The sequence below is a fragment of the Melozone crissalis genome, unplaced genomic scaffold (assembly GCF_028551555.1).
Source record: "Melozone crissalis strain CALT ecotype California unplaced genomic scaffold, PUWL_Pcris_2 ptg000107l_1, whole genome shotgun sequence".
Lineage (NCBI taxonomy): Eukaryota > Metazoa > Chordata > Aves > Passeriformes > Passerellidae > Melozone > Melozone crissalis.
The window spans coordinates 3,283,833-3,298,971 of record NW_026535884.1 but is presented as its reverse complement, the minus strand read 5'-3'; the positions used below and the strand labels follow the sequence as shown (position 1 = coordinate 3,298,971).

The 15,139-nt window shown below is 42.4% G+C and overlaps 1 protein-coding gene across 1 annotated transcript in view; it reads left to right on the top strand.

Moving 5' to 3' along the window:
• PRDM16 (PR/SET domain 16) overlaps positions 1–15,139 on the top strand; it is a 291,343-nt gene that overhangs the window by 120,429 nt on the left and 155,775 nt on the right. The window lies entirely within an intron of this gene.

Sequence of the window (15,139 nt, the reverse complement as noted above, 5' to 3'; positions counted from 1 at the left end):
GGGAATTTGAGCCAAAGTGACTCCTTTCCCTGTCTTTTCCTGTTTTCCAAAGTCACCTCATTTTGCAGAGGGGGTGTGTTGTGTGTGTGAAATAAATCAGTGTAAATTTACTGCTCACTACAAATTGTAATTGGCAAGAGTTGGGATATAGCAAATCCAGAATGGGAATGATAAAATACTGATACTGTATCCTTTAATTTATTACCTGTATTATCCACACTCTGTGTTTTCCACTTGGTTCTCTCTCCTTCACCAGTTGTGTTTTCACTAGACTGGCATTTTCCTCCTCTGATGAATTAACTGTCAATTGAAGTTAGTGAGATAAATCAAAACAAATGGACACACTGCTCCATATTGACTTTCTCACTGCCTGATTCCCAGCCCCACTTTCTGAGCACGGGGCTGTTGTTATGCTCACTTGCTCCTAAGCAAATGTACAAGAAAAGGAGGAATTGGAGGAGTTTTGTGTTTAATAGCCAGTAATTATGTTTTTCCCTGTTTTTGTTTTATCTGGGATCTTGGCAATGATGGGATCCAGGCCATTTACCAAGGAAGAAAGCACTTGGCATGGTGGGAGAGGGAAATGTTAAATGGATTTCAGGAAGCAAACTTGGAAGTTCAGATCTTCTAAAATGAGGTCTTAATCTACATAAAGAAGGAGGTTTTGGGATAACCATAAGGGTTTTTGAAGAGGGGAACACTTTTTATCAGCAGGGGTGATATGCAGGCCCTCCGTGTTAGAGAGACAAGGCTCCAGCCTGAATCCAGATCTATTAACATTTTCTGTGGGAATTTTGCATGTAAAATGTTGGTGGGTAGGGGACTCCAAGGTGTTGAAGCCTTGGCTTTGTCCCAGAATGGTGGAACAATTTCTGGCTGGTTTGTTCTGTTGCTGCAAATGTGATCAGGCACCCAAATGATTGGGGTCATCTCTGCTCCTGATCAGGACAAAACTAAAAAATATAAATATATAAATATATATTTATAGATAAGGTAATCAGTGAAATAGATCTGCAATGTGGATCAAGGCTGAGTCTTATCCAAAATCCCAAAATGGCAGAACAATTTCTGGCTGGTTTGTTCTATTGATGCAAATGTGATCAGGCACCCAAATGATTGGGCTCATCTCTGCTCCTGATCAGACAAAACTAAAAAATAAAAATATATACAAATATATATAAATATATAAACATTTATAAGGTAATCAGTGAAATAGGTGTGTAATGTGGATCAAGGTTTCTCTCTTGCCCACAGAGTGAGGCCCAGAGGCCCACAGGCCCACAGGCCTTCCCTCTGCTGCCACCAAAATTAGAACTCTGAGATAAAATATTCAATTAATTATTTTTAAAGAAGGAGAACACAAATCCATGCCTGTGCCTCCAGCAGTGCCATCTGTGTGTGGATCAAACCCCAGGCACACCTCTGGCTGAGCTGGCTCCTCTGCCAGGGTTCAGTGCTCAGAACAAGCACACGCCTGTCACAGAGCAAATTCTTTTGTTATTTGTTTACTTCTACCTTTAACATCTGTTCCTTAACACTCAGCTTTGAAAAGAGCTGGAGATCAAGCAAGGTTTTCTTTCAGGGCTCTCACCCCCCCATCCTGGGTCATGTCTTCCTGAGTAACCTTCAGCAAATAAAATTTAACACCTTCTCACCTGGAAGGGATCTCCTGCACTTTAATTCAAGAAATGAAAGGTTAAAAAGAAAAAAAAAAAATAGTGTGTGCAGAGGAATGGATGGTGGAAAGGGGTAAAGCCTCTCAGCAGTAGGTTAATTGGAGAGTGGAATACCAGTGTAGATGGGAGCACATAGTTTCCTTGGACAATGTGCTAAAGAACTGGGAGCTGGGAAGGACCAGCTGGGATTGTTAGTGAATTAGCTGAAGTCAGAAACTGCTGAATGGAGCAAAGAAGTAAAGGGGAAATGAAGGTTAGGGTATAATTCAGTCTAAATTAGGTGGGCCATTCACAATGCATAAAAGGGCTCTGAGCTTCCTTTCTTGGGGAAAATGGGGAGGAAAGCTCACTTTTATTTGGATGCGTGTTGAGTGGTTGATTTTAAGAATGTGCATACCTAGAGCCTACTTTTTGGGGAGTGCATTATCCCACATGAGTTTGGAGGAAGCATTGAAAATGCCATGAGCCTGAAAGACAACAGATTTAGCAAGAAAGCCTCGGGACCCTTGTGCTGCAGGAGAATTTCGTTTAATCCCTGATGGGCTGAAACAAATCCTCTTCATTGCTTCTACCTCTGCTTGTTACAGTGAGCACTGTACCTGATCAGCTCCCAGGTGCTTGGAATCCACCCTGACTCTCCTCTCTGTGAAATTTGTGATTTTTTCACAAATCCTGTGCTTTTAATCGTGGCTGAGTTTTGTTTCCAAGTGGTTCTCCCATGGGAAGGGATGTGGCAGGCAGCACATGGTCTTGGACACTGAGTTTGTTCTACACAGGAAAAAAGAGGGAATTCCATGAATTTAATACACAAATAGTTGAATTGAAATGCCTCCATGGAGCAGAAGTGGTGCTCCATGTCTTCCAGTGGTGTCTGGGCTATGTTGAGTTCTAATTTAGAAGAGTTTTCTGCTTCCCTTTGGGTGTTGTCTCTGTAGACCTTCAAATCCTTTTGCCCCAAATTTGCTTAGCATCCCTCAGAAGTGCATCATCCATCTGATGACAAAAAATCACAATTTTTCAAATTTTTTAGCTATTTCAGAGCTTACAGTCTTTTTTTGGTCTGAGGGTTACTGTGAGTGCAAAGTGATTTTAGCTTGGACTTAAGTGATGTGGTTGTGGCTGAGCAGAGCCTGCCAAAGGACTGGGCCCTTCATCCCCACTGAGAGAAAATCCAAATTTTCTGGTTTAGAACCCTGGGGAGTGCTCTGTGTTTTCTGAATGGGCTTTCAGAGCTGTTGTGATAACAACAAGATAAGAAGAATAGGAGAAATAAGAATTATAAATATATGATATTTATATATAGAATTATAAGAATTAAAGAATACAATATATTATATATTATATAGTATATAGTATATAGTATATAGTATATAGTATATAGTATATAGTATATATTAAAGATTATATAATTTTAAGAATTATAAATATATAATATTTATATATCTTATATAAATTATAAAAAATAAGATAAAGTCCATCTGACTATGGTTTTCTCAGACATAAAATGCTTAATAAGGAATAGAAAGCACTGGTTTTATCAGGATATAATTCCAGAAGTGCTGGGGCTGGAGGTGGAACTTTTCCCCCTTCCAGAGCCTGGACTCACTCCTGTGTTCACTCCAAAGGCTTATGTCAAGCCCAGTCAATTTAAATGAGATTCAGAACTGGAGCAGCAATAAGTGTTCAATCAAAGTATTTGATAAATCACTTAAACAATCTCGCAGATTGCAAATTCTGTAAATGCAAGTTCTGCACTTATTCAAAACTAGTGAATGTGACAGGGCTAAGAGACAGCAAAGTCAAAACAGCAGGAAGAAAAACTCAGATTCTTTGATGAGATTAAAATACCAGCAATTGCAGTGGCAGGCAGGTAGGGCTGTGCTGCTCGTGGAGCCCCTGCTCCAGCTTTTCCAAGGAGAATATACAGATGGGATAAAGAAGAGAAGGCTGATTTGATGATTGCAGCATAATTTTACCTTTACTTCAGGCTATGTGTGTTTTCCTTAACGTCTTGAATGGCCTAATTTAGCTGGTCAGGAAAGTTTTCTCTCTTATTAAACAGAATGACAAGTGACTGTAAAAGTGGGAGGAGGGGAATCTCAACAAAGCCCAGATTGCTCTGAATGCTCAACAATTTTTCTTCAGTTACTCAGACAGGGGCATGAGCTTCCTCAGGTGGAATTTATTCTGGTGAGTGTCTCCACAGAAAAGCTGAAAACGAAGTGTTGAAATAAGCTCTTGGAGTTGGCTTGTCACCCACTGCAGGGTTAAATACCAAACAGGTATTTAATGATTATTTTTATGCTATGATTTTTATTGTGTTGAAGAAAGATGGAAGAAATTAAAGAGTTTTTTTCTGAGTAGCTTCCAGTATAAAACCTTGTGTTTTATCTATTGAACTTTTTCCTGGTTATTAATGAAGGAATTTTAGGAGATTTTGCTGGGAGAGGAATAACTCATTGTCAGCACCAACATGAAGCATGGTTTGAAATAAGTTTTTATGGAAGAAAGAGGATCATTTTTGGCTGTAGCCACTGTTGAAGTTCAGCATTTTAGTTTTAAAAAGCCAAGGTTGGGTTTGTGTGAGCAGTTCAATGTTTCCTCACCATCTTTGTCCTCATTCACAATATCAGGGGGCTTTTAATGAGGATCCAGGTGCCAAATTTTGTATATTGTACATTTTGCTTGCTCCCACCATTACTGTACTCCCAATCCTCAGAAATCAGGGGGGTTTGATCACTTTTAGCTGAAATTACAGTAGAAACCTGCAATTTGGGCTGGTCTCCTCTTAGGCATTTATTCCCAAGGACAGGAGCAAGGGATTGATCCCTTTGTCTCCTTTTCTCCACCTGTTTTACTGCAGATGGGAAATGGCTTTAAGTGGGGCTGAAAACAAGAATTCTGACAGCTCAAACATTTCTTTTCATGCAGCACAAGGCCTTGTTCAGGGAAGTTTTTAAGGACTTTGGAGATGTTGAAGGAAAATTATGTAGGAATCCCAGTGTATAGGAGTTACATGGGTAACGTATTGTCCAGCTGTGAACTTGGACAGATTTTCATTATTCTGATTTAAATCCATAAATATCTAGCAGAAATAGACACACAGACTTAAACTTCCAACCCAAAAAAACCCCCTAAATGGTTCCTAGAGGCCTTTGCGTCCCTTCTGTGTGATTTCCTGTTCTCTGAGAGTGCTTCAGGCAATTCTCTAAGTTAAACAAGTTTTAAAAGCTACTCAAATACAAATTAATTTTTATAAATTAGGAAAGATTCATGTCCTTTCAGTAGCTACTGAAAAAAAATTACTGAAGCTGCACTAAAATCCACTTTACACGTGGATATAATTGTCCAAAAACTTTTGAAACTAATCCTTTAACTTGAAACTCATTTTCTGCCCTCCAAAAAGTTAATTTTAAAGCTTTGCTAGCAGCCCTTCTTTCCTTTAACTTGAAACTCATTTTCTGCCCTCCAAAAAGTTAATTTTAAAGCTTTTCTAGCTTTCTCCTATAAAATATTTATGTCCAATACACTGAGCACATATTAATTAACAGGAGCAATGACGAGGATTCATCTGAAGCTGCACGCGGTGCGTACGAGGCAGAGTTATTTTAAAAAACTTGATTTTCTTGCTGGCAGTGCCTTTATTTAGTGCTGTGGCCATGGCTCTGGAGGGGCTGAGCTCTGGGGGTGTGTGTGAGCGTGTGTGTGCACACGGCTGTTGTTCCTTTCTTCTCCAAATGCTTCACCACAGTAGGCGAAATGGATGAAACACAGAAAAAAAGAGAGACAATAAATAGTTTCCTAACCTGGCTTGGAGAATGGAGAAAGTTCGTTAGATTTATTAATCCTCATTTTCCTTTGGACTGTCAGGCTTGGAGTGACAGTAAAAAAGCTTGTGACGACTTTGGCTAATTTGCACTCCATTCACTTTCTCATGAAAACCCATCAGGATGACTGAAGAACTGCTCTGCAATTGACCTTATTCAATGGCAGAGTGATATACTGGGAAACAGGCCAGTTTTTACAATGCCCAAAAGAGCAAATTGGACGGAATCTTTGTTCCTCTCTTTTTTCCCCTTTCCTTTTTATGCCAGTCTTGCTCTAGTTAAGCTCTCTCATTTGTTCCAGCAGTAGCTCTAGGGCTCAGGTCACCCTCTGGGGCTGCCATTGCAGGTGATCACTGGGCTGCTTGTCTTGGATGCAAAGAGGAGGGAGAAAGGGGAAGAGGCTGCTCAGAGAAAAAGTCTGAGGTCTCATTCTCAGCCAGATGTTGGGGGACGGGGTGTTGATTTTGCCTCTGCACCCAGAAATCCCGAACAGGTTGTGTGAGCCTAAGGCAGGACAAGGGGTTTTTGTGGTGCTCTTTGGGTGAGGGATTAAAGCTGGTGGTGCTCAGGGCAGAGGGGAGACAGGGAGCAGATTCTGTGCTCATCAGAGAGACTTTTCTGTGCTCCTTTTCTATTCACACACAGCAGAGCCAGCATCTTTCACTCTGGGAAAATGAGGCAGGGTTGGAGTGGCCAGAGGCTGGTGGGGAGAGATCCCACACAGGGGGTAGGGACAACTGTCCCCTCAAACCAACATTTAATGTTTTATGCAAAAGAGAGCAGCCCTGAATGAGGGTCTGAGTGGGATTAGCACATGAACAGTCCACGGGCTGGCAGATATCGAATTTATCTGGGGCGCTGCAGAGAGGCAAAATAATTTGAATTTGAGTCTGAGAACGGGCTGGTGTGGGGGGATTCTCTCTCTCCTCCTGGCTGAAATTTCTAAAAGCCCAGCTTCATTTCCAGGTTTCATCAAAAGTGGGGTTTGTAAAGATTTCTGACCAGAGTATCATAGTGATTATTTTAATAGCAATAATTCCAACTTGTACCCCAGGTCTTGTCTTTACTGGGGTCCCAAACTTGCTGTAATTCCCTTCCAGAGAAGCTGTGGTGATTCCCCTACTCCTGACACCTCACACAGGGCAGTGTGGAGCTTTCAGGTGGCTTTTGAGCACTCTGGGGACCTGTCTGAGCCAGCAGCTTTGATCCTTCTCTGCAGAGGGCAGGTCCTGCCAGCCAGACCTCAGAGTTCTGGTTCAGGGATGTTCAGGTTCACCTTGCAGGAGCAGAAGCAGCACAAACTGTGCCCCCCATGCTGGAAAGGGAAATGTGGCTCATCCTATGTGTCCCAGAGCTTCACCCCTGCAAACCAGTAGCAGGGAAGAAACACAATCAGTGCTGGAGCAGGGTGGGAAAGACCCAAAAGGGTTTAAAAGGACTTTAAAACTCATCTTATTCCACCCCAGCCATAGGTTCTACTATCCCAGGGTGCTCCAAGCCCCATCCAACCTGGCTTTGGACACTTCCAGGGATGACCCAGCCACTATTTCAATGTTCCAGTGCCTCACCACCCTCACAGGGAAGACTTTCTTCCTCATCTCTAATCCAAATTCACTCTCTGTCACTTTGAAGCCATCCCCCCTTGTCCTGTCACTACATGTTGTTGTAAAAAGTTTCTCTCCATCTTTTCCGGTTTACTTCAGGAACTGGATCCTAAAGGATTGCACTCACCTGTTATTGTTCTTCTTTCTGAGTTTTTCTATTTTACAGCAAACTTTTTTTGTTGTTTAATACAAGTAAAGAAAACCTGGTGGCTTTGTTAAACCCAAACCACCCAGCAAGGAACACATCGCTCCTCTATAACCTCACCAACTGATTAAGCTCATTTTGGGCCTCTGCTTCTGAAGGGGCAAGGTGGGTTTTTTAAAAAAAGTTCAGTTAAGAATCACACCAAACTTTCAACTTTCCTGAAACATCTCTGGTTTATCAATGTGCAAACTCTTTTCTGACCAGCATCAGTGTGCAAACTCTTTCTGACCAGCGTCACTTCTTCTGACTTATTCACATGAGAAAATATGATGAATCCAACTGAAAGAACAGGATTTAGGAGACTTTTTTTCTCTCCAATCCATCCCTTCTCTGTATCCACAAGGATTTCAGGGTTGTTTCAGCATAGGGTTTTAGGCTTCTGCAGGAAAGTTGTAACCTCTGTGTGTTCATGTTTTGGAGTTAAACCAATAGAGTGGAGACTGAGGAATGAGGGGAAGAAGAGAGGAAGATGTTCCAAATGGCATTTTTGGGGCAAAGTGAGAAAGGTTATGTTGGCACAGCAGGTCTTGGTGTGCAGGATAACCCTAGAGAGGTGGGAGATGCTCCTGAAATGTCCCCATGGCTGTGAGGGGACAGAAGTGTCTCTCCCATCCCAGATCCCTGGCCCTGGTGGGGTGACTTCCACCACTCACTGTGCACTCACTGCCATCCTTCTGCTCCTCTCTGTCATCTCCTTGCCCTCCTCCTTCTGGTGCCCTCAGGTCCTCCAATTTCCCCTTCTCTCTCTATCAAATTCTGCCCATGTCCGCACCCTCATTAATCAATGTCAAGTCACAGAGTGTACAACAAGGGCTGTATTCTTCCACTGCCCCCTCAGCCCTCATACATCCCATTGTTCCAAAAAACTGATTCAGATGGCAAGAAAACAGCCGATGCAGCACATAAAAGAGATGAGACAGAAATGAAAAGAATCAAGGAGGGGGAAAAGGGAAAAAAAAAAAAGAAAAAAAAAAGAGGAGGCATTTTTTTCCCCTGAAACACTCGAATAAATACTCGGCAATGATAATTTAAATTATTCATACATTTATGAAAACATCCATTGAAAAGTGAAGTGTATGATGCTCTTTGTCTACTTTACTTGTCTCTTGTTTGTGATTAACCTTTACTGTAACTTGGGCTGGCAGTGCCACGATCACAAAGAGCAGACTTTTCCTTCCATGGGAAAAAATGTTTCATCGGGTCCAAATGAAAAATTAAGTGGAGGTATTTAGTGCTGATGTGGCAATTTGGTGCAGAGCATTCAAGATGCAGAATTATCCATGTCTATAGCCCAAACAGTGCCTAGTAAAAAAAAAAAAAAAAAGAAAAATACAAACGAGACAAAGCCAGCTTTTAGCAGCGCGTTCCCTCGCAGGGGAGTTTGACATAAATTCTACTTCCAGTCCCATGACATCCCTCAGGAGATGGAGGGCTCAACACCACGGAGAGTAAAGGGTTTGAGGAGAATCTGGGTGTGTAAGAACATGGACAAACACAGCCAGAAAAAATGGAAATGAAAAAAGCAGCTCAGTTATTTTAATTACGGCTCCCAAACTATGGAAGAGTTCCTAGACCAGCATTAATAATGTCATGGGGAAATGGGAGATATTTGGGACCTGACAGCCTGTGAAAGTCCAGAGGAAATTTATTTTGCTTCTAAGACAGACTTTTTTTTCTTTGCTCATACTTTGTGGTTATTGCTTTACTTTAAAAAAAAAAATCATTTTGTGGCAAGATCAGTAGTGGAATATTAAATGCCAATAGTGATAAACTATCTGAAATCAGAGAAATAATAATTTGAGAGGTTTTGGAAATTCAGCTTTGTGGGGATTGTATTTTTTGGTGTATCCCTGCCATTCTTCCAGGGGTTTTTTTGGGGGGGTTTTTTTTCCAAAGAAACAGTCAAAGCAAAGCTTCTCCTCTAACATTTGTGTCGTGCTTGTAATTCATCAAATTTCGCTCCAACTTCCAAACCGGAGCGGTCTGGAGAATGTCAGATAATTTATAGATAATCATCCAAACATTTTTATTCTCAAGTGAACATATTTAGCCCTGCAAATATGCATTTATGCCTTTCCATAACTGGTTGATTACGTGGGAGGGGGAGCCATTGTCTGGCAGTCAAAGCCAAGGGATTTTCGGCAAAGCTCTCCTTGCTCTTCTGTTGACTCTGCAGTTGACTCTGTGTGTGACCTTGGACGTGTCACTTATCCTCTGAATGCTTCACTTCCTTCTGTAAATGGCTATAACAGTTTGGAGCACATGCAGGAAAGTGTGTCTGGAACTTAGGAAAGCATTTGGAGATTTCAGTCCTAAGAGGTGCTGGTGGGTCCTGGCAGCTGAGACAAATAGGGCTCTTCACTTCTTTATTAAACATCTTTCTGCCTCATTTCAGGGGTTTGATACTCATGCCTTTTTCAGTCACTTTTGGAATTTGTTTGCTAATTTTTAAATCATTTTTCTACCTGGAATTTGTCCCCAAGGGGACTCTCAAAGTTTTTCATGGCATCTATCTTGTCTAGGATTTACTGGGCTTGATTTTAATGCTGCCTCTGGATTTGTCCTTTGCTGAGGTGAAGTATTTGCCCTTGTTTCAGTAGAAAACATTTTTAGTAAATCCACTAATGGATAAATCTACTAAGAGAGGCTGTCAGCCATAGGATGGAGTATTTATATAGAAAGTGTGGTGGAAAACTGTGTATTAAAAGAAGGAAGGAGCTGGAGCAAAAGTCCTAAATCAAACTGCTGGCAATACACTGTCTTGGTGTGTATTTCTTGCTAGGCTGTGATTCCTTCTTCTTGGAAATTATCCAGGATTTCCTGGCTCAGTGATCTGGGATACATTTCAATATACTGGATATATGGAGCAGTGGGCAGACTTCAAACAGGTCTGGGATTTTTTTTTTAATTTTTTTTTTTTCTTTTTGAGGTATGGAGAGACATCCAAAATAGTGGCTGCCTTTCTCAGCTGATTTGCATAAATCCTCCTTGCTGCTTCCAAGCTTTTCTGAGCAAGCAGGAGGCACCAGATTCCTCCTTCCCTCCCATTCACACACAAACCAGATTGGCTTTGGGATCAGCCAGACAGGGGAATTTTTGCCCCTTGGCTCTGCTCACTCCTTCCTTAGTGAATGAACGAAGGCATGGCCATGCAGAAATGCCGTGACACCTCTTGGGAGCTGTGGAAGGGTCATTCCTGCACACCCACACCCCAAAACCACACCCAAACTCCTCAGTTTGAGGCTTGGGATGGTGATGGTGAATTTGGGTTGGTTTCTTCCCAGCATAAAGTCATCCTGGGATTTGGTTGTCCATGCCCAGGTGCCGCTCTTTTCTGGGGTTTCTAGAGTGGAGGAATTTAAACTAGATCTGTTTTAATATAGATATATATTAATTTAGAAATATATGGCTTTGGGAATGGCTACTCTATCACTCATTCCCTCCATGCTGTCCCAGCCCTGACCATGCCCCCTTCTGCACACTTTACCCATGGTGAATTTGGGTTGGGCTCTTCCCAGCACAAAGCCGTCCTGAGATTTAATTTTCTGTGCCCAGGTAACCCCTGGGTGTGAATTTGGGTTGGGTTCTTCCCAGCACAAAACCATCGTGGGATTTGATTGTCCACGCCCGGGTGCTGCTCTTTGCTGGGCTTTCTAGAGTGGGGCAATTTAAAATAGATCAATTTTAATTTATAAATACAGATAATAATTTTAAAATAAATAGCTTTGGGAATGGCTGCTCTGTCCCTCCATGGCTGTCCCAGCCCTGGTTGTGCCCCCTCCTGCAGCTCCGAGCACGCTTTGCCCATGGTGAATTGGGTTGGGTTCTTCCCAGCACAAAGCCATCCTGGGATGTGATTCCCATGTCCAGGTAACCCCTGCACTGCTCTTTGCTGGCATTTCTAGACTGGTGGAATTTCAAATAGATCTATTTTAACATATGTATATATATATATATTATATAAAAATATATAACTCTGGGAATGGCTGCCCTGTCCCAGCCCGGCCGTGCCCCCAGCACACTTTGCCCATAGAAGGTTTGGAGATGCCTCCTTGTGCCTCTCTCCCGCCTCCCACCCTCCCCAGCCACCAAGGCCGGGCTCTGGGAAGGTGGCCAAATGCCACTGAGGACACTGGAGCAATAAATCATCCTCCTTCCAACATCTGCAAGGCCCCAAAGGCAAGCCCCTGGCCGATGATGATCTTGCCTCCCACCCCCTGCTTTTTATCCTGTCCCTGGCTGACAAAACACCTATTGTCACAGCCTGAGTGAAGAAGAGTCCTTTTTTCCTCACAAAGGCCCTCTGAAGCCAAGTTGTGAGCTGCCAGGGAAGATGCTGAGGGCTCGGCAGGGAGTCTATATCTCACTCTTTTGCTCTGTGGTTCATACTTTCTCTCTCTCTCACAGGGGTCACCCAAAGCCTTTCACTCCGGCTTCATATTCACATAAAGACATCAAGAAAAAAGGAAAAAAAAAAAAAAAAAACCCCACACCAGAAAGAATTATTAGGCATGGCTGTCAAATGCTTTATGGGGGGGTGGGGGGTGCAGGGGGGGAGAAGAACAGTAACTCTTTATGTGCTGGCATTGTTACAGGAGCTAATGTACCACTGGAGCGCCGTGCAGGAAGGCATTACATGCCTCAGGAATTGCAGGGGCATTCGGCTAAAATATTGGATTTCAGCAAAAGAGGGAGCTTGTTTTCATTTCTAGTTTCTTATCTGGGTTTTCTGGATTCCAGGAGGCTCTTTCCTGATCCTTGAAGGGTTTTGGGGGTTTTTGCACCAAAATGAAGAATCTTTCCTGGCTGTTATTTGCATGTGAGGATTTAGGATCCAAGCTGCTCCCAGTCCATTTTTTAGTTTTCTGTACCACTGGAGTGCCGTGCAGGAAGGCATTACATGCCTCAGGAATTGCAGGGGCATTCGGCTAAAATATTGGATTTCAGCAAAAAGGGAGCTTGTTTTCACTTCTAGCTTCTTATCTGGGTTTTCTGGATTCCAGGTGGCTCTTTCCTGATACTTCTCTCTTGAAGGATTTTTCAGATTTTTGCACATGGATAATTTTTCCTGGCTGTTATTTGCATGTAGGGGATTTAGGATCCAATAGATCCAATAGATCAAGCTGCTCCCAGTCCATTTTTTTCTTTTTTTTTTTTTTTTGTATATGAATGTTTAAAAAATCACCACACTGTCACCACCAAACCCTGTTAAAAAATCACCACAAACCCTGCCCAAAATATTGATATTTCCTGGTGGAGTGGGCAAAGCTGAATTAGTGCAAATCTGAAGGGACAGAAGGTCAGACACTCCCTGCCCTGAGCCCAGCACATCCCTAAAAACAAATCCACAATCCCAGAATTGCCCGTTCCTGGCAGATTTAAAGCTGGAAAGCCTCCCTGGATCTGCTGCCCATCTCTCTGCACCATTTCTGAGGGAACTTTGGGAGCTGTGAGCTGAAGGCTCAGCAAACAAATCTCCTGCCTGAGGTTCATCCAGATGCCACATCCCCGAGTAGGGTTTAACCCTTTGAAGTTGTGCTCATTTTTGCTGGGCACGGCTTTAAGAAGATCCTGCTGCCTCAGAGAGGGAGATAAATTAAAAACTTTATTTCATCCTGTGGAAGGCTGAGACTGTAAAGTTAACAGTCAAGTAAAGCTATTAAAATTTACAGTGCAAGGCATCAAAACAGAAGGAAAAGTGCGCATGGATAAAGTTTAAAGCATCCTTATAAAAAAGCCGGAAACCTAACACTGCATTCCTCCAAATTATTCCCTTAGCAAACATTTTTATTTCCAATTAGTAAAAGAAAAATTGCTAATTTGCTGCAGTTGGACAGGCCTGACGTCTCAATCTGCAAAGTGTCAGTGCTGTGAAAGGAAACGTTTCACACTGTGCTGGAGAGAGAGAGCAGCTCTAAAGAGGGTCAGGGCATCGGGCCCAGAAAGCAGATTGACTGGCCATAGTGCTAAATTACTCACACAAGACAGACATTGTCTGCAGTGCCAGCCCTGCACTCCTCACTCACTCATTCTTTCCCTTTTTTAGGTTTTGCTTGGTGCTGGTGGAGGAGCTGAGGGGGTGGCAGGGCTGGGAGGGGGCGCGGAAGAGGAAGGGCAGGAAGGCAGAGATCGGGGGGGAGCTGGGATCATCCTTGGATTGCTCTGGAGAACACGGAGCCCTGAGAGGGGCACGGGGGGTGGAACAGACCTGATACCCCTGGGGTCATCTGGGGAACCACTGAGACCCCCTGAGATCATCAGGAGAACTACTGAGACCCCCGATCCCTCTGAGATCCTCTGGAGAGCCCACTGAGACCCCAAATCCTTCTGAGATCATCTGGGGAACCACTGAGACCCCCAGAGATCACCTGGAGAACTACGAAGACCCCCAGTCCCTCTGTGACCATCTGGGGAATCACTGGGACCCCAAATCCTTCTGAGGTCATCTGGGGAACCACTATATTATATATATAATATATATAATATATTATATATATATTGTATATATAATATATATATAATATAATATATATAATATAATATATAATATATAATATTATCACTTTATAATATTAACTACCATAATTGTTAATTATATATAGTTGTATATATAACTATACATAATATATATATTATATATATTATATATATAGTTATGTATATATATAACTATATATATTAACTATTATAATTGTAAATTTTATATATTATATATAATATATAATATATTATATATTATATATTATAACTTTATAATATTAACTATTATAATTGTTAATATTCTAAAGTTATTAACTATTATACTTGTTCTATTAATCAGGTATTTAAAAAAAACCCAAACCAACAAGATAAGGATCAAACTCACAAATAATTCCCCCTGTCTCAATTCCAACCTTCTTATCAGCCTGTGACAAAGTTTCTGTCACTTTGAGCTCCTCCTGCTCTCACTGTGTGTGCTGTGAGGAGTGATGAGCAGGGATATTGGAGGTGGGAAGGGAAAGCTTTGGGTGCTGTTTGATCCCTTGGAGTGGGCAGCACTCAGATATTCTTGGGGCTTCTGCTGCTCACAGTGTCCCCAAGATGTGTCAGAAAGTCTCTTTTCCCAGCCTGGCAGGTGAAGAAGGAGTCAGAACTCTATTTCTCGTTCTCAAGGTTGTTTATTGCTCCTTATCTATAAAATTCTTTCTCCTGACCTGCCAAGGTCCGTTCAGCAGGACAGACAGAGGCACACTGGTATTATCTTTTTATACTAAAAACTACTTGTACAATATTTGCAATTAATTCCCAACACCTGTCACCTGTGTTAGACAGTGAGCTTCTATTCTAAACCAATCCAAAAGTGCCAACATCACCCAGAAGATGGAGGCCAAGAAGGCGAAAGAGAAAGGCTGGACATGCCCAGATTTCTCCATCCTGCCCCTGAACCCCCATGCTAAAAACCCCAAAAATCTATTTTTCACCCCGTGATAAATTCACTATCATTCTACTTAAACTTTTGTGGCTTGTAATTCTTCATATAAAGGATGGTGATTGTTTTTTTCAAGGGCTCAATCACAGGCACAGGGGTCTGGGGCTCTGTGCCAGGGTCTCTGAGTCCCCTGGGCAGGGGCTTGAGTCCTCCAGGGCAGCCAGAGGAATTTCCTGGGTTCCAACAGGGTGGGGAACAGGGATGAGCTCTGTTGGTTTCTTAACGAGCCATTTCCAAATAATATTTAATTTTTGCTGCTTCTCCTTGCATTTCAATGCGCTTGGGGCTTCTCCTTCCTTTCCCCAGGGAATCAGCATCAGGGAAACTCTTCCTTGTGCTGCAAATCCCACAGAACCCCA